Raw genomic sequence first — 27,234 nt, 5'->3', positions numbered from 1 at the left:
TCCATGTACCCGACAAACATTGCATAAATAAATAAATAAACCGGTTTGTGGCTTAAAGAACATTTACTCAGCAACACTGGTCAAAACTTTTATCCGCATAGTGAAGTAACTCATCACTGGTGCCATGGAAGTGGTTTAAAGTGTAATTGATAATAGTTTGGAAAAGAAGTGGCATGAAAGAAATAGCGCTGCTTTAAACTATTATTTTGGCCATTTTCTGGGCTTGCAGGGACGCACCATGGGTCCAAAAGGTTCTTCGTTTGTACCGTGTCGGGGCCCACGGTGCGTCCCTGCAAGGCACGCCCACTCCCCACAGCCCACTGCACCTCCCCTCCCATCTCAATGCCAGCATGAAACCATTTAGTGACTAATGGGCCATCATTAGCAGTTTCCTGCCGGCATTGTGATGGAAGGGGCTGGTCTTAGCTGCAGGGGCACCTAAAGTGTTTTTATTGGTGTGCTTATGCCCCCCACCCCAAGTGGCGCGAAAGTGGTCAGAGGGAGCCTCTGACTTCGATAATGTCACGTAGTACTTTTGTACTACGTGACATTACAATTGGAAGGGTCAGCGCCAGCACCTGACCTGCGGATCTTTCCCCACGTCAATGCGCCGCCACACAAACTGGGGAATTCCATCCCCTCCAGAGGCTCCAGGTACCGGGGCTATTGTGCCCAGGGCAGTTGGCCGCCTCGCCCGGGCCAAGAAACGGGCCTGGCCTCAGCACTGAGGCAGGGCAATTAGCAAATAAATTAGCATCATTTGTTGCTTTATTACCTTCCCCCGGCACCGGGTGGCGCCGGCGCTGCTGGCGTCAGCCAGGCCCATGGGCGCATGTGCGGTGTGCCCTCCTCCAGGCTATGGGTGCGCACTGACACTAAAGTGTGGATCGATTGGGGCTGGCTGGTGTTGTCAGCCCCGGCCATTACAGAAAAGAAGAGCGAGTGGGTCACTAAATCCTGAAGTTGTTCCCATCACAAGCACACACTGCCAAGCAGCAGCAGAATCAGCAAATACAAACAGTTGCTGCATCCTGCCCTCGCTGATTGGCCTTGTTTCAGGAAACCCGCAGTAACTACAGCCTGCCGAGGTAAGCACACTTCTTTCCTCCTGCTGCTGTCCTCGCAGGTGAGGCCTATTGCTGCATAGGCGTTTTATTTATTTTAAAATGGTCTTGCGGAGATGACTGGGCCATCCAAGAACAGCCTCTGGAGGCACAAAGCTAGACACTTTTGTCAAGGATCAAGTAGTCATGAAAAAAGAAGCGAGCACTGGTGGTGGACTCTCCTTAGGAGATCAAAAGGCCGGTTCTTGGAAGACCTGGGCAGAGTGTCACCGTCAGCAGATCTTAGACAGTTGCATGTTCCAGCTGGGTTGGATTGGTCGGTCCGTTGTCCGGGCCAAAATCACTTTGAGGGCGAGGCCCTGGGGGCCGGTACCATGCTTGGGCCGGTTTGGGGGTTATTAATTATGCCCCCATAGTTCCCGATCCCGAGCATATTGTTCGTCGTTCCCTCTTTCCTGGGCATGCACTGCTGACTTTATTTTAGTGCAAGAGTTTCATACATTTCACGGTTCACTCACACTTGTCTTATACTCTTCTTTGTTGTTGTGCTTCTTTTGTTTGGAATAGCAATCACGCTAGTCTAACGCGCCTTATGAATGATGGTGTGAAGGATGGATGCAGGCGCTGGACTAAAAGCTGAGCGAAGTCTACACAGCAGCTGGCTTGGGAATGCGACTCAGCAACTACATTAGAAACCGTCTCCGTGGACGGTTGGCCCGTCTTCCGTATAATGCAAATACTCAGACTTACAGGATGCATGCTTCACTTTCTTTGTTCCAATGGGGGCGACATGCTGTAGCATCAATTCATGGCCTTTAAAATACCCTGCACGGTGTAGCTTCCGATCTCCTTTAACACAAATGCTGGGAAATGGCCATGACTAGTGTTATGGAGAATTCTCATTCCATGGCTAATTTCCCTTACCTATAGAGTCCCCCAGCAGCTTTGCTGGATTTAACGGGTTTGTTTCTTTTTTCTGCTAAGAGTGAGACTCTTTTTCCCACTCTTAGGCACGTTTGCTATGTGTGTTCTAGGCTATTTTTGTGTTTAATGTCTATGGGATTTTCTCACCCCCATAGAAACCATCTTTATTCACGTGTTAAACAGCACCCTCAGTGTAGTGATACCAGGGTGTCGTAGCGACCCCCAAACATAGACTCCATACCCTGGGACTGACTACTGTCTCCCAGGGCATGTAAAGTCCAATTGACTTTACTAGTCAATTTTTATGAATGAAACCAGTACAAGCCATCTTACTATGGAGGTACTGGAAAGTGTTATTAGTTTTCCCCTTATGTTCATTTTTGAGAGGGTACCGTACAGTCCCTCTCTCAAAAGTTTCTGGCTGGTGGCAGTGGTTACTACCGTAGATATTCAACCGCAAATATTTCCCTATGGGATTTTCCCATTGTTCGAGGCTACCACTTTTTCTGACAGCCACTAACATACCGCTGGTGTATTTTTATATTAACTTTACTCTGGTAGGTCTTTATTGCCAGAACTTTAATATAACTTCTTTCTCGTGTCTTACTCTAAACTCCTAACCCAGGTCGGGGATCCTTTGTTCGTCCTTTTGGCGGGCTTCTACCGAGAAGCCCTCCTTTCGGCACCACTGAGTCTGGGATGGGTCCATTGTGTGGGAGGGAGAGTAGGACCCCTGGACAGGGTTGCCTCAGCAACCCATGTCACACTCTATCCTGATAGGCTGGAGGGTCTCCCGCCAAGATGACCACTCCACTGTGTGAGTGACAGCTAGGCTGTATGAATGGGGATCTTTTGCATAAAAGCAGGGTCCTGAGGACTGGAAGAGCAAGACGTTGCCACTGGAACTAAGAAGCTGAAGAGGAGAGAAGCCAGAGACATCTGCAAAGACTGAACCGCCAGTGAAGCCCTGTTGCAGCGTCTCACCACTTTTCTCCACACAACGAGAGGAGATCTTCATTTGCAAGATCCTTCTTCCCTTGAGCTGGTGGGCCAACCAGTTTGCCAATCGCCTTCCTGGACCTGCCTTGGTTGATTCTCCCGGACCCGGGACTCGGAGGCCGGATAGCCAGGCACCAGTCCACCCGGACCGCGATTTAAAGGAGCGTACCTTTTATTTGTCGGGCAGCACCGCGGCTGGTTTCATCCCTGGCTAGAGCAGTAACTCGAACCTTCCTCCACGAAGAGAGCCTCTCTTCCTCTGCTGGATCACCCGAACGGCAGGAACTTCCAGGAACAACCGCCACCGCAGGAGCAACTTCTTCAATTAAAGGTACATTGTTCCGCCAGGCCGCCCTTTTTTCCGCGGTAGCACTAAAGGTGTTTTAAATCCTGTTGGGTTGGCCGACCCTCTCTCTTAACATTGTCTTTTCAACGTCTACATCCGCCTTTACACATTTGTTAATCAAAGACTTGACTGCAGCTACAAGAACATTTTGCTCCTGGGCCCTTGCCCTGTGTCACTGACTCTGGCACAGGCCTACTGACTCTGGCTACGTTTGTTAGACCTGCCTTATTTAGATTGATTCTCATCTAGAACTGTGTTGATGCACCTATTCCTTATAACTACCCTTTCCTTCCCATTTTTAAACCTTGTGAAATGCCATTTTGCTCAGTTTTCATTTAACTATTGCCTATACTGATGCACTGTCTTGCTTAAACTGGTTCACAAACTGATGGGAAGTGTTGCTAGGGTGTGTAAGAAGGTATTTCTGAATAACTTCTGTTTTTCCTCCCTTGTGGGAAGTTGCTAGAGCACCCCTTGTGTGTGGTTTTCACTGTGCCGTTTTGCTCAGTTTTCACTCTGGTTCACTTAGTCTACAATTTAACTTGGGAGTGTGTATATTTTTCCTTTGACTTAATTTAACTTGCTTGATGACTGTGATACATGTGTTTTATTAGAAGTTTATAAAATAAATATATAACTACTTTTTAATACAAAACTTTGATCAGTGTTTCCTTGTGACATAGTACTGTAGGCCTATTGTGTAAACCCTGAATACTGCTCATCTCCCTCTTGAGATAAGTCTGACTGCTCAGCCACAGCTACCAACTAAATCTTTGTGGTACAGACTCATACCAAAGGGGATTTATTGCTCTCACCTGTAGTCCTAATATTGTGTAGTGCTCCCTAAGGACTAAGGAAACTGCCCAGGATTCTGCCTAACAACTAGCTAACACCACATTAATCAAAGCCAGGTCTCTAAAGAATGGTTCAAGTGTTGGGGAATCACCTGCTCACACTTTCTTTCGAGTGACCAACCAGTGCGCAAAAGATGTTTCAGAGCGTGGGGCTCTTGATGCCACCCATTACTGCATTTGATACACCATCAGCTAAACACACCCTGGGGAGGCAGCTCCTTCTGCATTGTCCATTTCTCTCCCAAGCTCTGGACAATGTTCTTTACCATAATGGAGAATGTGAAAAAGTGCAGCGCTACAAGGCTGGGGTGTGAGGGTGGAGGGCAAAGCGCACTATGCTTGGTGTACACTGGAGATGCTTCCCCTGATATCCGCAGTGCTCCAAGTCCCTTGAAATGAAATTCATCTATACAGTGCACAATGTGCAAGGGCCACTGTTCATCTTCCACCCTTTAAGAATTTGATTGTTTTTCTTTTTATGTTGGGATGGTAGACGTCGTTTTTCTTTGCGATCTTACAGTTTCATGGTGCTGTCGGGAGCTAAAATGAGTGATCACGAAGGAAACATTTAAGAATTTTGAGAGTTCGCGAGCATGAGCAAAACAAACCCCAATACTCGAACTGCCATTTCTCTGCCGCGCTAATGCACTGCAGTGTGTGTCAATGTAAAGTCCACATTGTAATGTCATAATTTTAGAACGCCACCTATCCAACATTAACATTGGGATATGTTGATTTGTACATGCATGTTAACTCTCTGCATATGTTTAAAGTAGAATTTACCACTCACATGGAGTAGTGATATTGTTTACGTGTGTCCCTCCTAAATGTATTTAACTTCCCGTGAAATATTTGATGCAATACATATTCCATAAATGCATGTATTTTAATGCTGAGATAGACGGGCTTGTACAGCTATCGGTGGGTATGTTGCTGGTGCTTGTTCTTGGAGGTTTGAGTAACACTGTTCAAGACCAGTTCATCACCTTTTAAGAGTGGCTAAATGTTTGAGGTCATACGAATGACATTAGTGTAGATCTGAAATTGTCGATTCTCTGGCCTGAGTCACAGCAGCAAACTGGTCATTGTTACTAAAAATGAAGAGCAAAAGAAGACTAACATAACCAGGCCTGTTCGGGTTTGACCTTCTTATTGCTGTTTTCTGAGGTTCATGAAATTCAGCAGATACCAGCATTGACAATTTTGTTAACTCATAGTCCCCACTCCTGCTGCTCAACCCATGACACATGCATGAGATCACATGTCGGGGGTGGGGGAGCACCAACGATGCTTCCTGCCTGGGGTGCAATCTGTTGTAAAACCAGCCCTGCCCACACATGTGACAAATCCAACCCATTTTGACATTAAAGAACATTGGTATTTTAAGAAATTTTTCCCAGCACCCTGAATAAGCAGCAATTTTATATTAATGCCAGTTTTTCATGTAATTTCTAGATGAATAGAAAGAGACCAAGTGCATTTTTCTAGCACTTGGTGAACTGAAATGGCCATGAAAAACACATTTTGGGGTGAATCATAAATGGGATAAATCTGAAACTAAGTGGGTAGATGCAAAATGTTATTGGAAATATGTGTAGTCATTGGCAGAATTTTTAATATTATGTACTTCATGAAAATGGGGAAAATGGGCCAAAGGGCGATGCAACCTCGCACAGAGTCGGCGTTCAGACTGTCCAATTCCCTGTGACTTAGTGAATCCGCATATCTATTTCTTATGGCGGTGGCTAGTATAAATTTGAAGTTTTGATCGATAACTCATTTTTGGTAAAAAGTAGCTTTGAGAGACAAAGGAAGGTCATAAATGCAAACACACACATGATGTCATTTCCACTGAACTAATCAGCCCAAAGACAGGAGGGAACACTGGTAGGCTGCCCTATCCTAGGAGAGTGGTAAGTCCAGAGTACTTCCCCACAGATTGTAAACCGATGATGTCATTTTGGCTATGTAAAGGGAAAGACAGGGAACACAAGGAGAATCCACTGAAACCCAGACTTCAAGATCCAGGAAGGCAGAGATACATCCATCTATCTAGATCCAGGCAGATACACCAGAATCCAGGGAGAAAGGAAGGGAAGCAGCTGATCCCATTCAAGAGAACTCAGTGACCAGATCCCTTGCCTACCTGTCCAGCACCCCATCCAGCTTTCTGCAGTGACCAGACGTTGCCTAGCTGTCCAGCATCCCATCCACGAGAGCCCAGTGACCAGATCCCTTGCCTAGCTGACCCCATCTAAGAGAGCGAAGTGACCAGATACCTTGGCCTGGCTTTCCAGAATCCCAAACTCCAGCTTACCTTGTAAGTATCACAGAACCCCAGTCCCCAAATTGCATATCTCACTCTTTTGACCCTTGCACCCCATTGAAATCCCATTCACATCCCAAATTGCCAGTATCATCTGTTCACCATTCCATAGAAGAATCTGTGTTAGCCTATGCCTATGTCTGTTAGCATATTCCTTTTATAATTCTGTCACATATTGTTGTAAGTCCTTAGTAACATTTTGAATTAAATCAATGAATTCCCATATAAAGAGATTCACTATGTGCTGGTTGCCATTAGAAATCAACCACCTCATCTCAAGTGCCTTTCTTTAATCATTATAGCCATTAAAATATAGCCTCAACAAAACTAGTATTTGTGCAACAAAACCGAAATTTGCCTGTGTATTGTGCTTTCCTATAAATTCCCATAGAAAAACCCAAACAGTATTTCCCTTAAGAGTAATCCCTTTCCATCAGAATCCTATCTGTAATGTGCCTTTATTTATTGCCGTGAAAAACGATTTTCGATTTTGACAGCCAAGCCCTCTCCGTGGCTGCTGTCATCACAAGCTGTGTGTAGAAAACAAATTGCCATTCTGCCGTGTGTGTTTTCTTTTGCATTTCTGTCTTTTTCTTCAAATTGATATTCTTACATGTGTCCACATTGCTTTGGTGCCCTGCTCAATAGTCTGTGAGCTTCCTTTTCTTTTAAGTGCAGTCACACGAATTTCTGTTTTAGCTTTCCAACCGCAATTGTAAACTACAGCACAAGTTACAAGTAAAATCCGATATTGCCATTTTGCTCATAAATACGGTTTTGATTTTTGTTTCCAGCCTCCCAGTCTGGGGTGGTGGGCTGAATTCTAACTCTGATTTGTCCCTCTTCATTTTGACTCCTTGGCACTGCTTTCCATCCTAAAAGAATTTAGTTAGCAGATGTTTGGGGGTGAGTGTTGCAGGGGGAGTTCTGAAGTTGAGTGTTGTCTGTTGATTTTAAAAACACGTTCTCTTTAATTTTGCTTTTAAAGGTTTATGTATATTGAGTTCTAAGCTTGAATTAACTGTATTGTGGGATTTTTGCATTTGTACTGCCACACAGTGGTGGCTGCTGCCCAAATTGTTTGATTTGCTTGATTTTTCACTGAATCCTAAAATGTATAAATATAATATTGTTAGACACCGGCCTGGTTCATAGTCCATTGCAACACAGGGTGTTTGTTAAGGTGGGTTTGAGACGGGTCGGTGCGTTCTCAAGAAAGAAACCCAGAATGATTTAAGATAAAAAGCGTTTTTATTGTGCACCCCATTCATTGTCAGTCCCTGACTGGAGTGTGCTGTGTTATAAAACCGTTACAGGCTGCTAATGTTGGTCTTCAAATGCTACTTGCTTGTCATTCTGATTAGAGCAAGAATGAAGAGGGTAAGGGGACTTAAAATGAATAAACATGCTTATTTGGTTTGGCGGAGGGGGGCCCCAAAGATGTCCGTGCTCAGGGCCCCAAAAGTGCTTAAGATGGCCCTGCATGCAGGACGTCCCTTACTCTTCAGGCATCCGAGAAAGAGGCCCTTGATAACTATGATAACTATACTGCATGCTGGACATCCCTTACTCTTCAAGCATTCGAGAAAGAGACATTTGATAACTATACTGCATGCACGACTTCTCTTACTCTTCAGGCATCTGAGAAAGAGGCACTTGACCAAAACAATGTATGCTCAATTGAGCAACGTCAGATTTAAAAAAACACTGAAGAGAAATACCTTATGCAAACTTGCTGCATGCAGGATACAGGAGTCCCAATAGCAATTGCATATGAGGGATAACTCAACCTCAAAGGCAATAATCGACCAGAAATATTTACAGTAAACTTTTGTTTCTGTTTATATTTGAAGCCAGTCTTTCGTGTCATAGAGTCTGTTACACAATTAAGAATGATCATGCCAAGTTCTCCATCTCAATTTACACTGTTGACATAATCGTAGACAAATATGAATTTGGATTTCAGAGGCAAATATTGGCAAGAGACTTGTTAGGATTAACATGGACCGGTCTTTTAGTTAAACAAAAATACAAATTGCAACTAAATGCAAGGAAAGAAGCTGGACATTAGAAGACTATTTTAACCACTTTAAGTGAAGTACAATGTTGCTGTAAAGGCCTATCCAAGAAGGCTATTCGTTACAGAAATAAAACACAATTTAATGGCCTGGCCTGATTTTCAAAACTATATTTAGGGAAAACACGGAATACTTTTCGTTAATACATGTAGAGGAAAAAGTGGTGACCTAGCAAGTTGATGGGCAGCCCTTCGGCTGCTTTGCAGCTTGGATGAAGTAGAGACCCCAGAGGCAGAGTTCTGTAACGAAGCCCTTGGAGTTCGAACAAGTCCACGGCCAGAGGCCTGCAGACCCAAGCTGTGCTGAAGACGACTGTCACAACGCATTTGCTCGCCTGCTCCTCTATACCGCATGGGCCTGGTTTCTTTTTATAGCTCGTTCATCATATTCATTTTCGTATTACTCTATTAACCCCTTAAGTGCCAGGCTATTATATAAGTCTATGTAAAAAGGACGAGCAATCTCGTCCTTGGCACTTTCTAATGACATTTCCTGACTCCATAGACGGTTGTTTACTCGGACAGCTTTGCTATAAATATAGAACGCGAACCTGCATTGTTCTATGCGTGCTCTGGCAGCGTGCAGTAAACTGGAGGGAGTGGGACATAAGGGGAAAGGGAGGCAGTGGTGTTGGTGGCGTTCCCCAAATGCGCTATAAAGAGGTGAGGAGTACACATACAAATACAAAAAAAGAAAACACCTTCTGGAAGATGACATGAGGTAAAAAAAAAGATCCAAAATGGAATCACGACTAGGCTTTCGCTGAAACGGCTGCCATTGACTGGGTTTGCAATGAGAGGCCTTCTTTGAAATGTGGTTGACCTTTTGCCTGAAGCAGGTGGATGCCCAGCCTTATTCTTAGTAAATATAGTGTCAGACCAGAAAGATGGTCCTTTCCTGGAGAGAGTTGAGTGGAGTCCTGGTATAGAGTAAGTGGTGTTGATATAACTGCCATCACTATTACTTGATCAAAAACAGAGGACTGGACAGTGGTAGAATACAGTATGCAAACTATAATGCACCATTTCCGCGCGGCAACATCTGTGAATGTAAGGGGGGCACGGAAGAGATGTTCATTCCCCTCATAGACATAGAGAGGATGGTTGAAATGTACAATATTGTGTATAGGCGCGTTATAAATGCCATATCATATCATATCATACCATATCTTTCTGTAAAGCGAAGTGATCAGAAAGTGACGTGGAAGCTATTGAAGAAAACCTAGTACACTGAATTACTCGAGGATCAGATATTGACACAGGGGTGAGCTAGAGGAAAATGCAATATTAAAATAAAAATTTCCTGGAGGAGGCAGAGTGTTACCAAATGTAAGTTATCAGATGACTCTGTCATCAGGGCCACCTTATCCCAGTCTGTGGCTTTGTTTTTACTTTAGTCTTAGTATGTTTTATTAAACTGTGGCAAGCCAAGACTACAACTCCCATAATACAGTTGATGGATACATGGAAGCCCAGAACTGGGTCATGGTGCACCCTGTGACCTGGGGTTATCTTGTAATCTTCATAAAAACAGGACTGTGCTATTAGAAATAGACGGTCATTCAGAAGACTGGGTCTAGTCAGAGTGAAATTGTGGTTTCTGTTTCTGACTTTTAGTTCATGAATAGGTCACCTACCTATATCTAGTGGGATACCTGTCAACAATCTATTACCTTATAAAGAATAATGTGCTTGTTGGTGTAACTTGAGCTATCAGTATTGCAGTATGTTGCATGTGACACCCCTGAAACCATAAAGTAAAAAAAAGACTAAACACAAAGTATAATGCCAATTTATATTTATGAAAACATGGATGGCGCATAAAATCTTTGGCAACATTGTATGTTCCATATTTCTCATGATGACACTAAAGCCTAATGCACGAATCTTTGTATTTACTTTTAGGGATGGCTTCTCAATCAAGAATAGGCGTCTATATATTTTCTCCTGCCTCTGGTGGACTTCTTGCTGAAGAAATAACATTTGCCAAACTTTTGAAGAAGGAAGGATATTCAACAGGACTTATAGGTACCGTGAATGGGGTGGCAGTGGGGTACCACACGCACTTCTACAAACTGTTACCACCGTACAGAGTTGGGGATTGGGAGGTGGAGAGAGCTGAGTGATACTTTTAAATAGTCTCAGAGAATAAGTAAAAGAAAATCCATTAAGTTAGCAAAAAAGCTGAAACGTAGGCAACAAACTGTGACAACCATAAAGGCTTTGGAAAGCCAACCATGGAAGAGAAAAAAAAAACTGATGACGAGGCGAATTTGTTTGTTATGGAGGAGGTGACTTTTATGTAAATTAGATATTTTGTGTTTGGTGTCGATTTGTAAGTTAAAACATGTTACAGTGAAAAGACTTAATACGAGTTCTGAAGACCTTGAGTACCTCCCAATTTTAAGTTTTAGTCTTATCTGACAGTCTTGAATATGTGCCGCCACTGGGCCAGCCCGCCTCATAAGGCACTACAAGCGGAAAATGGCAGGCACGTAAGGGAAAATTACACATGAATGCAGGAAGTAAAGGAGAAAGCTGTAGCCCTCCCTCACCTCCCATTGTTCGCACCAATTAGAGGAAGGCCAGAAACATGCCTTCGGTAGCATTAATGCCGGGAAGATAGCTCAGGGGCAGTGCGCTGGCCTTGGAAGCAAGACGACATGAAGCAACACAGGTTCGATGCCCTTGTGCGCGCTTAGAAACCTCTGAGTATTAAGCGCTATCTTTGTTGAATCTGTTGAGAGGGTGGTCTACCTTTGTTGAGATGGTGTACTAACCAGCTCAAAAGCTTCTGTAAATTCAAATTCACCATAATTCCACAATTATTTATATATGCCCTAGCTATCTAAAAAGTACTTTTGAAAAGCTCTCAAATACTGAAGTTAGTTCTTTCCACCTAATTGTATTGCTAACAGATAGATAGCCGTGACAAAGGGCGCCGTTCTGCGCTGTGATGTGCGCCCCGGCTTTGTTACTACTGCCGCTGTTTGGGGTTCTTGACTCCCCTCCTATTGCCCAAAGAGAAAGGAAAAAAGCATAAAAGCCTCTGCGCGGCCGGCCACCCTTGCTGCGAAGCCCGCTGCAACAAATGGCTCCACTGTTCTGCGCTGTGCTGTGTGTCCGGCCCCGTTACTACTGCCGTTGCGTTGGGTCTTGAATCCCCACTATTGCCCGAAGAGGATGGAAGGAAGCATAAAAATCTCAGCAGGCCACCCTTACTGCAAAGCCTGATGAGACAAAGGGGGCTGCTGTTCTGCACTGTGCGGTGTGCCTGGCCCCATTTCTACTACTGTTGTGTGGGGTCTTGAATCCTGCCTCCTGCCCGAAGAGGAGGGAAGCAATGATAAGTCTCAGCGGGCTGAACTTGCAGGGACGCCTGACACCACAAAGGCCGCTGCTGATCTGTGCTGTTTGACCAGGTTGGCCTGCAGGACTTCTTTGCCTGAAGCTGGTTGCTCTATGCTGTGTAAGCCATTTTACAACCCACGCCCTTGAAGGTTGTGCCACATGGTCCTGGGTCCGGGGTCATCGTGTGGTGGACCATCTCAGGATAAAGAGTGACACGTCTCCACAAGGTCAGCGAGTTAACTTTTTAACGAAGGCACAGTGAGACAGCGCTACAGACAGTCTATGATTGAGACCAAGAGCCGTGGCATTGACAGCCCACCCCCGAAAGCAGTGCAGGCATCTCGTTCCTTCATGATAGAAGGGAACCACAGCTTATCAACAGCCATATCTTGCTGTGTAGCACTATGTTCTCTCAGTTTTATCTCATTCTGTGAGTCAGGTGGCCATGCAGGGGTGCGGAGTTGAACTAAGGGCACCCCACAAGCTGAGCACACTTTTCGCATTGTCCTCGCGCACACTTATGCAGATTTGAAATATTCAGGCCACAAGAAAGGGGGGCACCCAGCATCTTGTTGAAAACCAACTAGAGGACCTATCTGGCAGTGCTGGGGCGGGGTGGGGGGAGTCGGACTAAGGGTACCCCCTAAACTGTTGAGCATTCCCAGCATTGGCTGAGTCAGTTGTGATGTCCTGGGTGTACTTATCCTTTTATTTTCTCTGTGGCCGTTACTGCTCTTTTAAAAAATGTTATTGGTGTCAAATTAATTTTAGACCAAGTGCCATTTAATCTGTTTCTTCAGTAATTTTGCTAGTTAGTTAACAATTTATTTATCTCACACCTTTTGCACTACTTGCACTTTTGCAATAGTGCTCAGCTCTTTAATAGGAAAGCTACCACACTTTAATAGATTTTACGCACAAGTATTCTTAGCTCTCTAAGCTAAGCCTGCTCTACCAGTTTCCTCAGCTCACACCCTCTGCACTATTTGCACGTTTTCAACAAAACTATGCACCCTAACATCCAAGATGTTCCACTTTATTGTATTTTGCACTCAAGTATTCTAGCGCCCTAAGTGAAGCACTCTATTGACACTGAAAAATAGAAAAGCTACTAAATCCGCACCAACCTCAAATCCTGCCAAGGGGACTGCTCAATATAGTAAACCAATTAATTAATTAGTTAATTTATTAATTAATTAATGTATTTAAAATCATTTTATTGATTTTAACAAACAAACACAACAACCAAAACAAAACCAAACAATGAATATCAGTCATGGCATTCAAGTGTCATATACTGTATCATGTTATATCCATCGCTGTCCTGCTACCCTCCCCCATCCCGAGTTTACTCCCCATCACCACCTTCGGCTGTCCTATCTTGGGGTGTCTTCCTCCCCTCACCCTCCGATGACTCCTCATCATCGAGGTTGGCCAGGGTCGCCTCTGACAAAGTAGCTACCATGTGCCTCCAGTCCCTCAATGGCTCTGCTTCTTCTTCTACCCCCTCTATTGGCTGCTTCACTCCACAGCACTGTTTCTGCGTCCACCCATTTCTGAAGGTCGTGCCACCACACTTCCACCCTGGTCTATTAGTTGTTTTCCAGCCCATGGCAATTCTATGCTTGGCCACTATATAGGCCAATTTATTTCTTTTATTTGGATTTGTGGAGCACACTGCAGCCCGCGGGCATCGAGGCGCTGTAAGAGGAACGTAAGAAGGCTTGATTCAGGGTTACACAAATGCCGCCCACAGATACAGACTAATTGCGGGTACAAGGTTACAGTTACAGAGGTGGATGCGGTACAGGTTACAATGTTGCAGCCGCAAAGGTGGGTACAGAGAGGATACATACAGAGCTAAACAAAGAGCCTGGCGAGGCCCATATCTTACTTAATGAAATTGAGTTCCTTTTGAATCATATTAACCATCCAAACATTAATATACAGAAGTCCCCCAAAAAATACAAAGGCGTGAAATTGAAATCATCGAATTGTATAGCTAATCCAACAGAAGATCTACTCACAGTAGTAATGAATAGCTCGCAAGAGCAACACACTCTGAAAAACAAGGCAAGTTCAAAGAGAGCAGCTCATAATACTTCCCCGGGCATAGGTAAAGGACGTACTGGATATTGGCGGAACCCTGACAGACTTTGAAGTTCCCGAAGTTACTAACCAACTGGCTGGGAAGAATCACAAGAGCCATGTGGAAATTAATAACCAAAGCACAATCAAAGCAACTAAGCTAAGTATTGTTCCCACAGAGAGAAAGAGAGCAATATCAACCCTTTCCATATGGAGAGAGTTTCCTACCCTCCAGGTGTCATGGCACCCAACAGATTTGGGGTCCTCCTAACCATCAATGATTCTAGATAGAGTGCTACTCCGATGGGTCAGTCAAATCAAAACGCAAGACCATGTTAGACAATAGTTAGATTATCAGAATCACAAAAGGGGAATGATAATGAGTCCATAACAACTCCTGTAATTGGTACTTCGAGTACAAGTACAGGCGACCGACCTAAACATGCAGGGCTGGCAATTTGTCCCTGTTGTGATAGGTTGGAACAGTCTGTAGAAGAAATAAAGGCAGTCATCCTAGCGCTTTGCAGTGATAGTGAATACCTAGGAGCCATGCAGATATCCAAAGTACCATCCAGTTCCAATACCGTTACCAAGAAACATACAGAAGAGGGGGGCCGCCAGTATAGCAACAAGTCCATAATGACTTAAAATGTATGTAAGGTGAAAGACTCCTTCATTGCCAAAAATTCCCCAGGTGGTAGAAAGGGACAGTTTGAGAGTGGCCAAAAAGTACAGGGGATGGATTATCCAGATAGAGGCCCTTTGTTTAGGACTATAGACAACGATAACACGAGAAGGAATAACCTTAGCAGGAAGAATTTTGAACAGCTAGAACACGTAAGCACAGAGTAAAAGACTGTAGTGTTAAAGGGACAGACATGCATCACACGAAAGATAGACGTTGTGTTTATCTTGTAAACGTCCCTAAATTCGGACAGGAAACAAGGGAGCCAAAAGACAGCGTGTTCAATAAGACTGAATATGATTGAACTAGAAGAGGCTGCTGTTCATTAATACGTGAGGACATAGTATGTTGCATGCGATGATGAGTGGATTACATTTATCAGATCGCACCAAATAGTAGGTCTCCAGGAGACCTGAACTACATCGGTTACAAATATACAAACCAGCCCATCAAGGACAAAGTGGATGGCCAAGCGGGGGCCTACTTATATGGGCAGACTCAACCCTCAACGCGATAATTGAAGTAAAAGTTAACAACTGTTGGCATATGCAGGAGTTGCAAATAAAATTTGAAAGTGACCAGGAATTACAACTGCTTAGTCTCTATAACTGGCAGAGATCAGGGAATGGGTTATCAATTCTCAACCTAATAAAGGAAATGGCATGCGCCATGGAGAACCACCTATCGTGCAGAATCTAAAATAATTATAGCAGGTGATCTAAACTTACAATTTCTGGCCTTTCATTTAATGATGGGGAAATGTGATGAGGAGGACAGCCTATGGGATATACCCGAACCACTGGCAGAGCCTCCCAAAAGGCACAACAAGAACGCACCCGAATTTCCTTCCATGTGGCAACCCCTAAACTTTTTGCTGTTGTTTTCACCAGGATCTAGACTTTGCCAGAGAAGTGCAGCCTTCTGCCGCACTCCTCTGGGCTTTCGCTCCATTCCTACGGGGAAACTGACATGCCCTTAAGACAGTCAGTACCGGGAAACGCTATTTTCCGTAGTTTCTTTATCATGTTGCAGCTTTCGTGCAACATGACACAAGACGGCACTGTAAGCTAAGTTACTGCTCTCTTGGGTCTCTAGTCTTCTACAGGCCCTAGATACTCTGTTTGGATTGTAAATGATCGGTGCAAGTGAAACACGGACGGGAATGGTGGCAGCGATCGTTTCTTGTGTTTTTTAGCTCCTTTTGGCGTTTTAAGCGCGTTTCTCGCGCTTAGCCCAAAATGGTGGCCTGGCTCCCAAAATGGCCAGACCACGAGGCTCTTTGTCCTGTCCGCTGACCGTCTTGCCCCCTTCACCTCCCCCAGGTTGAGCCGACCCGGGGCCTTCCTTATTTGGGCATGTACTTTCCCGCGAAACACAGATGCTTTCGCGGGCTTCTACAGGCCTTGTGTGTGCCTCCAGGATGTGGGCTGGGATGTCTAGTCCCAATACACATCCTGGGTGCCAGAGAGTCTAGTGTGGTATGAATGCCTGGGACCACCGTGGTCCGTGATAGGTCCACGTATGGTGTGAGTGTTTTGTGAGCAGATCTCCCATTGGGTCCTCTCCGTTTTGGCGCGAAGGGAACCGTGGATAAGAGGAGGCTGGAAACACCACTACCATGTCGATCTCCTGAGTTCTCACGAACAAAGGAATACAGGAGCCAAGTATCCTGCAACCACGAGGCTGAACCGAGGAATCGCTGGTGACCCGCTAAGGACTGCTCCTCTGCACGGCTGTCGCCTGGTGAAACCCTTTCTACCTCTGATCGAACGAGAAGGCCTGTACTGGTACTTCGACCCTTGGAATAGCGGGAACAGCTATTCTCGGCACCTTCACCATCTCCTGCACGTAAGCCTTCGGAAGTGTCTCTGGGCCATCCAGCAGACTGACCAGCCTTCCCAGGAGTCTTGCTCTGTAACCGCCGCCAGGTTGTGTAGTATTTCGAGTCCTCAACACTCTCACCCGCTTCGTACACTTGGCGTTCCCAGGTCTGAAGTGAGAGTGTGCACTGAGCTGAAATACACACGGCCGCTCCGTTGCCCTGCTGTGGTAACAAACTGTGTGGGTTCACTTCGTTTGGGACATCTTTAACTCAACTCTGCTGCTGTAGAATCTACACGACGACGAGACGTCCCCTGCTCCCCTGAACCTGCCAGCACTGAAACTGACGCGGAGAAGCCTGGGTCTGCTTGCATCGGGGACCGGTGAGTAGCATAGCTAGGAACTGGTCGCCCTCCTGCAGGAGCCCATAGCTTTTCCCCGCTGTGTCAAACAGCACGCCTTTCCGTACTCGCGCTCTGCTTCTGCCCACAGTGGAGGCTGCGCTTGAGTTGTGGAACTCTGTTCTTCTTCTTTTGTGCACCGAACTGAACTGCCTGATTCCCTCGAAGAGACTCCCCTTTTTGCCCGTTGGCACCAGCGTGTGCAGGTACTTTTGAGCACAAGGCTCCACTTTTCGTAGGGCTTGGACTTCCTTTTAGTTAGGTGCCTCTGAAGGCGGACTGGGTCTAATAATTATTTCGCACTGCCTGTTTTCCTCCTCTTCTAGGTGGACTACACATTTCGTGCCTCTAACGCTTTAGACTCGTTTGTATTTGTATATATATTGTATTGGTTAGGTATGTGTTGGTTTACTAGAGTTTTATTGTGATTTCTCACTACGGTCTTTATTGCAAAGGCCTTGGAATAAATGTGTATATATTTTTAATATAACACCTGTTTGGAGTAATTTGTAAGTGTCCTTGCTTTATGTGCTCATTGCGGGCTTTCAGTCACCCTCACCCCTCTTGAGACCTAGTCTTGACCGCCGCGATCGCTACCCTGATTGGTCTGGCTTGTCCAGAGGTTACCCTGTTCCAAGTAATTAGGTTGGCCTTCTGAACCTCTGCGCCTCCAGGACAGAGTTCAGAAATCCGTCTTAACAAAGCCCATTTTCAGCATGGGAATGGGGGGTGGATTAGAGTTGAAAGAAAGGTATGAAAGTGACCATTGACCTTTATCATTACCCTGCCCCAAGATGTAGTCCGACAACCTCACTTTTAGGGGCATGAGAGGTGAAGATCATATCCTAATATGTGTAACAGGCCAGGCCAGGCAGACCAAGACCATCAAGTGGGAGGCCATTAATGAAGATGTAGCATTACCGTTATCTGATACCTTCCCTACTAGAAATCTACAGGAATCCTGATGCCTCAAATGAGGCGGTTAACCTTTCATATATAAGCACTATGGACAAAATTCGGCACCACTTGACAATAACTAGTAAGACGGTCAAGAAGAGGGCATTAAAGATGACACAGTGTGATGACGATCAGTGTCAAGTAGGCAAACATCACCTATTAGATTGTGGAAAGTGCATTGCTATCCTTGGCACAATGGCCCTCCCTAATGCACTAGCTATATGTATAAAGACATGGTGAAACGCTAAAAAGGAGGAGTTTGTCACTATTGCTTGGGCCACTATGCTTATGGCCATAGAAAATAAAGATACAAGGAAGTTCTGGGACTGGTGGGTAGAGGTCTAGGGAAAGATCTCCTAAAAGTCCAGGGTAAAAACCCTGAGGCCAGTTAGTTTGAACATTTTAGTAAACTGTACTCTGAGACCAGAGATTTTAATGAGGAGGTAGCTAGCCTCCAATTGCATGACGATTCTACCCCTGGACATCTGGTATTAATGGTAAAAGTTCCCTAAGGTTATCTCGGCACACAAAAATCACAAAGCCCCTGGCCCTGAGAAAAAATATCAATGGACTTTTTTAAGTCCAAACCTAGTATATGGAAACCATACATGGCAAGACTATCCAACGCGATTCTGGCAACAAACATGGCCCCTCAAATTCTGGACAAAGGCAGAGATAATCGTGCTGTACAAGAAGGGGGGTAGAGAGGATCCCAGCCATTATCACCTGATTTTGTTATTAGATGCTGGTGGGAACATTTTGCTGGAGCTGTTCTTGCCCACCTAGAAAAATGGACGTAAAAAACACAGCCTTATTAACCATCTACAGGCTAGCTTCCACGTGGGCATAAGCACGATTAATGAATGTCTGTGAATACACTGACTGATAGAGAATTATATGCTAATTGGAAAAATAAACATTTACATCATGTTTATATATTTCATTTACATCATATTTATGTATTTGCATAACACTTCCGGTTGTGTGCGCCGTGTAAAACTGTGGAGATCTCTCATTAATGCTGCAATTCCCCCTGTCTTGCTTTCGGCACTCAGATTTTTTATAACGACAATTAAGCCACAATAAAATGGAGTCTTAACGGGGAGGTAACACGATCCTTTAAGATACAGAAAGGCATCCGCCCAAGGGTGTGTGATAGTGCCAAAACTGTTTTGTATATACGTCAATCAGGTCATTAATCAAATATCGTCCACTCCATCAGATGCACCATCCCTAGGCAGAGAAAACACTCCAATATTGTTGTTTGCGGACGATGCTGCGCTCGTAGCAGTGACACCTAATAATAGATTTCCGGACTTTTGCCATGATAACGGTCTATCAATGAATGCTATGAAAACCAAAACCACGACTCTTACAAGAAAAAGAAAGGAACCCCCCCAAACTGTCTATAAAAATGGGAGAGGAAACTATTGAACAAGTGAAGATGTACGACTACCTTGGACTGAGGATCACAGACAAGTGCTCCTGGAAGAGCCAGATAGAAAAAGTTGAAGGTGTACTAACAAGATACAGTGGGGCAATGCCAGGTTAACTAAGGAATATGGTAAAAGAGCAGTAAGCGTGTCCATTGGGGCATATAGGTTACAAGCAAGGGAGAAAGCACTATATGGTGCAGAACTATGCGGCTGCATGAATTGCAATACCCTCTCAACTATCAAAAATAGGCTCCTAAAATCTATCATGGGTTTGTCCAGTAGCTCCTCTAATATCCCACTCGATATGGAAGTTGATATGCAGGACATAGATCGACTGATTAGATACCAACCTCTGGCCTACTGGGTATGAATATAGACATCCGTTAAACTTGAGAACTTTAGAGTAGCTATTAGAGACTTGTTAACGGATGATGGTGACTCTGCATCAGTATGGTGCTCTTACATCAAAGGTACCTTTTAGAGGATTCTGGAGTAGCCCATATTTAATTAATAACATGTAAAAAAAACTTGAGGGTTTGGGTTAAAATTGTAATTCTATAGAAAACCAAATGAAATCAGAACATCCCAGCCTGTCTAAGTCTTTCTACTATGTATTCAGTGCAAATAAACCACCCCCACCCTTATTCAATAGACAAACAGCTTTATAGAAAACTCAATTGAAATGAGCTACCTTACCCTCCTGCATATACATTTCTTGAAAAAATGAAAACAAAATGTTTGCAAAGTTTCCTTCAGTGGAGTTTCTATTGCATTACTGTCTAAACGTGTTAATTTGTCACCTTCGTTGGGCAACTTAAAATGGGAAAATAGGTGGCAGTTAATAACCCTTCCCCCTTTTCTTGAATGGATACTTCATTTTGTGTAGGTATGCACACAGTGAGATTTAATTTACTCTTCTGTACTTGCGCAATGCATCGAGAAGGAGTCAGGCAATCCCGCCATTTAGAGACCAAAGGGTCTATTTGATCACATCTACAATGCCAAAAGCACATACACTTTTGAAATGTAACAGACAGGGATTACTCTGGAAGGTTTCTTTTTACATTGCAAACAAAATAAACTGACTCTATTACCTGTTGCAAAATCTTAATCTCAGAGAGGTGGTTGTGTGCATCTGCACTGAACAGCTTAACTAAAGTGATATGTCTCACACTCATTAATGGCAAATGAATGTAAGTCTTAGTTAATATACTCATACCTCATGACATACATCAGTTGATACATGACAGCCCACATTCATTTTATGATTGACAGATTTATAAGGGCTTACACCTGAACAGCACAAAAGGTCTTCCTATGCCTGACGGGGGTGCCACTGTCAGTCTAGAAAAGTAGACACCCCTCGAACAGAAGGCAATGCAGGATAATTGGTTGGCCGAAGACCAACCGCCTCATTTAAAGTGTTAAGAACATATGCTCATTAGTCATTACATAGTTACTAGCTTAACTAGAGTGCGGCCATTTTAAGATGACCAGAATCGCCATTTTGTTTTCTCTCTCTGTTCCCTCTAACATTGCCACTTTGCCTCATGTAAAACTGCTTTGCTGTAGATATTATTTCGCTTCAATGGTCTAAGGCTAAAAGACATGTTGAAACATTACACTGGAGAGCCAGACAGAAATGCCCGGTTCCCTCCCGCACATATCCGTGAAGGCAAGGAGCAAGGCATTTTAATCAGTACACGGATGCCAGTGAGTCTCCTTAAAAGAATAGCTATGCACAAAACTAATATTAAAGGGTTTGAATTATGTTCATCTTTACGGCCCCCCTTCTGAGCACTGTGAGGCCCCGGAGAGCAAGCTGACCTCTAGAGTGTGACTCGAAACCAGGAGATAGTAAGGCCTGGAATGTGCCAGTCCCCCTACGCGCAGCTTGTCCATGAAAACAGAAGCGCTGTGTTCTCACAAATAAAGAATAGTGTCTGTAAATTCGAGATTGCAAACTATTACTAACTATGGTGATCTAAAGTGTCATATTCGTCACCATAGTCAATCATCGCCTCCACTTCAAAGGGAATGAATTAGGGGCGGCATCGAATGTGTCAAATGTGTCATTACTGATTGTAAAATGCTCATTTTGTATATATGTAACTGATGTACGATTTTTGCTCTCTTGTGTCCCCCGAGGTCTGTTAGACACACGTCGCGGGGCGTGGGACCATTTGTCCAACTGGGACTATTTGTTTGGCAATAAACCCTAGATTTTTGGGAATACAACCTCGTGTCTGGCGTATCAGTTCCTGTGTGGTGATTGTGCCTTGTTTCCACATCCGCGGGTCCCTCAGGGGCCCCTTCACCACATTGTTAGTGTAATGTGCATCCACATTTGCAATTTATCTGACCCAATAAGATACAGTTGCCTCCACTGCACAGCCTGTTTAATCATACTCTATCATACAGAACAAGAAGATTGCCGCCAAACCTGGGCTCTCAACATTCGGACCACGCTGCATGAACTTTAGATTCCCTGCTTCGATCAGCTCCAAAACTAGCGAGAAAACAAATTAAAAAGAACATCCTACTAATACCCTACGTAAAGCACTACGAAGCACCCCAATCCAGGGAAGTTTGAAAATGGTGATCAATAACACAAAGTTGCATATGCTGACGCACACCTTTACTACTTATGCTTACTGCAATGACTCAAGCAAACTTGATGTTCCTATTGAAATGTGCTGTTAATTTTCCAAATTTACTGGGAAATCATAGGCATTACCTAAGCTCAGAACCTCCGATTTTGATAGTTACCTCTTGTGGAGTCCCCAGCAGCTCTCATGAGACATTTATAATGGGTTCTGCTGCTCTAATGCACCACAGTCTCAGACCATTAACCTACCTGCTGGTCCCATAGACTTGTCTCTAAAATAACAGAGTATTTGACCGAACCAGAGCTACTAGTAGCCATACCCAAAAATGAATGTACTAAATGAGCCCATCGTTCATCTTTGGATGAACAATGTTTAGAAACATTGACACCAGGACAAGCAAGAGTATATGAACTGTTAACTATTGGCCAACAAATGTCTCTAGACCAATTTATAACTCCACATAAAAGGAAATGCTTCAACCCCTTCATTAATCTGATGGAAAAGGATGGAATGGAATTGGGCCTAATCATAAATAGGCCAGCCATTCAAAATGCCCCACTGTAATAAACACCATGGAGACTTAATTGCATTTTTTAGCATTTACTAAATATGTTTGACTGATCATTTCTGTTAACCCTAGATATGTTTGTCCCACCAGAATGAAGTACCTACTAAGCCAACAGACTGAACAGGAGGAAGCATAGAACTAATTTACTCATATAACTCACAATGCAATACTATACTTTGAGACACTTGCACATCATTTGAATACCTTTCTACAAAATATACTTTAAATTAAAATTAGTCGACAACTCTTTTAGTGCTCTGTAGACCCAGAGGGTACTCACTGTTCATTGATAAATGGCAAACTTGATTATTTCATTTCTAAATGTCTGTAGTGCGTGTGCGAAAATGAGCTAAACAACATGGTACTGGTGCGCAGCCATTTTGGACATTCACTTCCAAACCGCAATGAAAGTATATTATTTTGCGAGCTCAGTTAGAAGGCAGACATAATTTCTGCAATGGTTGGGATATTGAAGCATGAAGCAGATGAGCTCATTATGGAGCATAGTTTTTGTATTGTTTGCTCAAGGACAAGCCGAGAGGGGAGTCACGGATGTGCAGGTGCATTGATAAGCGGTGCTGTGAACGAGAGCGCGGGAGGCAAGCTGGGTTTTTCCACTGTCTAGATTTTTCCACTCTTGCCTTCTGTGCTTGCTGTCTGCCCTTTGGCCGGGGACTGCCTGCAAATTATGAGGGGCGGGATTTGTCCTCATAAAAAGAGAGGTACAATCCCCATGAGGTGACAGAGAATTGGAACCCGGGGTGTTGAAGTCTCGCTGCGAGGGAGGACGCTCTGCTCCAGACCTCGTTAGCTGATGCGTGATGTCTCTGACTACCTGCCTGGACTGGGTTGTGTTGTCACGGCCGAGATGAAGCTTTTTCCTACAACTGCACTAACATTGATGTATACGTATTGTGTTTATGCTTTTCCATGTATTCATGTATAACCAGTTGCATTTATTTCGTACTAATATGTATACTTATGGAATGTGAATAAAGGACTTGTAGAGAGACAATTATTTTCCAACTAATGGTCTAAGTGTACATCATTTCCTTCCTGAGTCCAAGAACCATTAGTCCGTGTATGGGTAAGTGCTGAGATCATTACACGTGTCTGAAAAGCAGAACAATATCCACATCAGAAGTATTGAAATTGGCAACTTAAATCTCTGGTTAGATGACACTTCCAACAAACATGCCCAAATATTCCTCACTATAATGGCAAGCCTTGGATTCCCACAACCTGTGCAGACTTTTCCCCAAATATATGGCCACATCCTTGATGAAATTATTGTCTTCACTATTTTATATGCTGGTATCTTTACCTTAAGCCTATCAAGGATAACCCAATGTCTAATAAAATCAACTAGGAGTCTCAACACTCATGAGTGCAGACACAGAGGGGGTAATTCATAGAATTAAGCGCACAAGTGGCGCACGCGGCTGGCGCACAGTGTGCGCGTGCGATAGTCTGCGCCAGCTGCATGCGCCAAAATCCATTTCGGCGCACAGCGTATTCATGGATTTTAGCCACCAAAAGCAGCCACAGCGCAGAGTGGCACAGCGACCTTGCAGCAGCACCAGTAACGCCCCCAAGAACGCCCCTCGCGCAAGGAAAAGCCATCAAAATCCCCAATCTAGCGCAAAGGGCTGCGCTAAACCTGGACCAGTATACAGGGCCGCCACACAGCACACGGCAAGCGGGGAACGTGTATTCCTGGGGTTCGCGGGAAGTTTAACACGCAATTTCAGCAGGGTACGTGTATTCCTGGGGTGCTGGGAAGTCTAACACGCGATTTCAGCAGGGTACGTGTATTCCTGGGGTGCGGGGAAGTCTAACATGCGATTTCAGCAGGGTACGTGTATTTCTGGGGTGCGCGGGAAGTTCCACACGCGATTGCAGCAGGGTATGTGTATTCCTGGGGTGCGGGCAAGTTTAACTCGCGATTTCTGCAGGGTACGTGTATTTCTGGGGTGCGGGGAAGTTTAACACGCAATTTCAGCAGGGTACGTGTATTTCTGGGGTGCGCGGGAAGTTCCACACGCGATTGCAGCAGGGTACGTGTATTCCTGGAGTGCGGGCAAGTTTAACACGCGATTTCTGCAGGGTACGTGTATTTCTGGGGTGCGGGGAAGTTTAACACGCGATTTCAGCAGGGTAGTGTATTTCTGGGGTGCGCGGGAAGTTCCACACGCGATTGCAGCAGGGTACGTGTATTTCTGGGGTGCAGGCAAGTTTAACACGTGATTTTAGCAGGGTACATGTATTCCTGGGGTGCGGGCAAGTTTAACACGCGATTTCTGCAGGGTACGTGTATTTCTGGGGTGCGGGGAAGTTTAACACGCAATTTCAGCAGGGTACGTGTATTCCTGGGGTGCTGGGAAGTCTAACACGCGATTTCAGCAGGGTACGTGTATTCCTGGGGTGCGTGGAAGTCTAACATGCGATTTCAGCAGGGTACGTGTATTTCTGGGGTGCGCGGGAAGTTCCACACGCGATTGCAGCAGGGTATGTGTATTCCTGGGGTGCGGGCAAGTTTAACACGCGATTTCTGCAGGGTACGTGTATTTCTGGGGTGCGGGGAAGTTTAACACGCAATTTCAGCAGGGTATGTGTATTTCTGGGGTGCGCGGGAAGTTCCACACGCGATTGCAGCAGGGTACGTGTATTCCTGGAGTGCGGGCAAGTTTAACACGCGATTTCTGCAGGGTACGTGTATTTCTGGGGTGCGGGGAAGTTTAACACGCGATTTCAGCAGGGTAGTGTATTTCTGGGGTGCGCGGGAAGTTCCACACGCGATTGCAGCAGGGTACGTGTATTTCTGGGGTGCAGGCAAGTTTAACACGTGATTTTAGCAGGGTACGTGTATTCCTGGGGTGCGGGCAAGTTTAACATGCGATTTCTGCAGGGTACGTGTATTTCTGGGGTGCGGGGAAGTTTAACACGCAATTTCCCCAGGGTACGTGTATTTGTGGGGTGCGCGGGAAGTTCCACACGCGATTGCAGCAGGGTACGTGTATTCCTGGGGTGCAGGCAAGTTTAACACGCGATTTCTGCAGGGTACGTGTATTTCAGGGGTGCGGGGAAGTTTAACACGCGATTTCAGCAGGGTAGTGTATTTCTGGGGTGCGCGGGAAGTTCCACACGCGATTGCAGCAGGGTATGTGTATTTCTGGGGTGCAGGCAATTTTAACACGTGATTTTAGCAGGGTACGTGTATTCCTGGGGTGCGGGCAAGTTTAACACGCGATTTCTGCAGGGTACGTGTATTTCTGGGGTGCGGGGAAGTTTAACACGCGATTTCAGCAGGGTACGTGTATTTCTGGGGTGCGTGGGAAGTTCCACACGCGATTGCAGCAGGGTACGTGTACTTCTGGGGTGCGGGCAAGTTTAACACGCGATTTCAGCAGGGTACATGTATTTCTGGGGTGCGGGCAAGTTTACCACGCGATTTCAGCAGGGTATGTGTATTTCTGGGGTGCAGGGAAGTTCCACACGCGATAGGCCCTGTGCGAGTGGGGTACGTGTATTTCAGGGGTGCAGGGGATTCTTACACGTGAATTGGCAGTGTGGGTCCTCCCAGGTGTTCCCTCTACACCCTCCACGGCCCCTGCAGGCAGACCACACCACAGGGGACTACCCTGCACCCCTAGGAATGTCCCACAGGCAGCCCATCCACCTGCAGGCCACCACTCATGTCCCCCAGCATCCCCACCCCCCAGCAGTCAGGGGCACCTGCCAGCAGGCCCCCACTCATGTCCCCTTGCACCCCCACCCCCAGCAGGCCCCCACTCATGTCCCCTTGCACCCCCATCCCCCAGCACTGAGGGGCACCTGCCAGCAGGCCCCCACTCATGTACCCTTGCACCCCCAGCACTGAGGGGCACCTGCCAGCAGGCCCCCACTCATGTCCCCTTGCACCCCCGCACTGAGGGGCACCTGCCAGCAGGCCCCCACTCATGTCCCCTTGCACCCCCACCCCCCAGCACTGAGGGGCACCTGCCAGCAGGCCCCCACTCATGTCCCACTAATGTCCCCTTGTACCCCTACCCCCCAGGCAGTGAGGAGCACCTGCCAACAGGCCCCAACACATGTCCCCCAGCACCCCCACCCCCCAGCAGTCAGGGGCACCTGTCTACAGGCCCTCACTCATGTCCCCTTGCACCCCCACCCCCCAGCAGTGTGGGGCACCTGCCAACAGGCCCCCACTCATGTCCCCTTGCACCCCCAGCACTGAGGGGCACCTGCCAGCAGGCCCCCACTCATGTCCCCTTGCACCCCCAGCACTGAGGGGCACCTGCCAGCAGGCCCCCACTCATGTCCCCTTGCACCCCCACCCCCCAGCACTGAGGGGCACCTGCCAGCAGGCCCCCACTCATGTCCCACTAATGTCCACTTGCACCCCCAACCCCCAGCAGTGCGGGGCACCTGCCAACAGGCCCCAACACATGTCCCCCAGCACCCCCAGCAGTCAGGGGCACCTGCCTGCAGGCCCCCACTCATGTCCCCTTGCACCCCCACCCCCCAGCAGTGTGGGGCACCTGCCAGCAGGCCCCCAATCATGTCTCCTTGCACCCCCAGCTCTGAGGGGCACCTGCCAGCAGGCACCCACTCATGTCCCACTAATGTCCTGTTGCACCCCCACCCCCAAGCAGTGCGGGGCACCTGCCAACAGGCCCCGGCACATGTCCCCTAGCCAACACGTCATCACAATCTCGATCCCTGGCA

General features: G+C 45.9%; 1 pseudogene; it reads left to right on the top strand.

Moving 5' to 3' along the window:
• Positions 1–10,497: 10,497 nt before the first annotated feature.
• The window catches only part of LOC138528800 (steryl-sulfatase-like), a 2,216,653-nt pseudogene continuing 2,199,916 nt past the window's right edge, over positions 10,498–27,234 (top strand).

Source organism: Ambystoma mexicanum, chromosome 7q (assembly GCF_040938575.1).
Source record: "Ambystoma mexicanum isolate Mex_15411 chromosome 7q, UKY_AmexF1_1, whole genome shotgun sequence".
Lineage (NCBI taxonomy): Eukaryota > Metazoa > Chordata > Amphibia > Caudata > Ambystomatidae > Ambystoma > Ambystoma mexicanum.
Note: the sequence above shows the minus strand (reverse complement) of the source record. Positions and strands in the feature narration are given on the sequence as shown.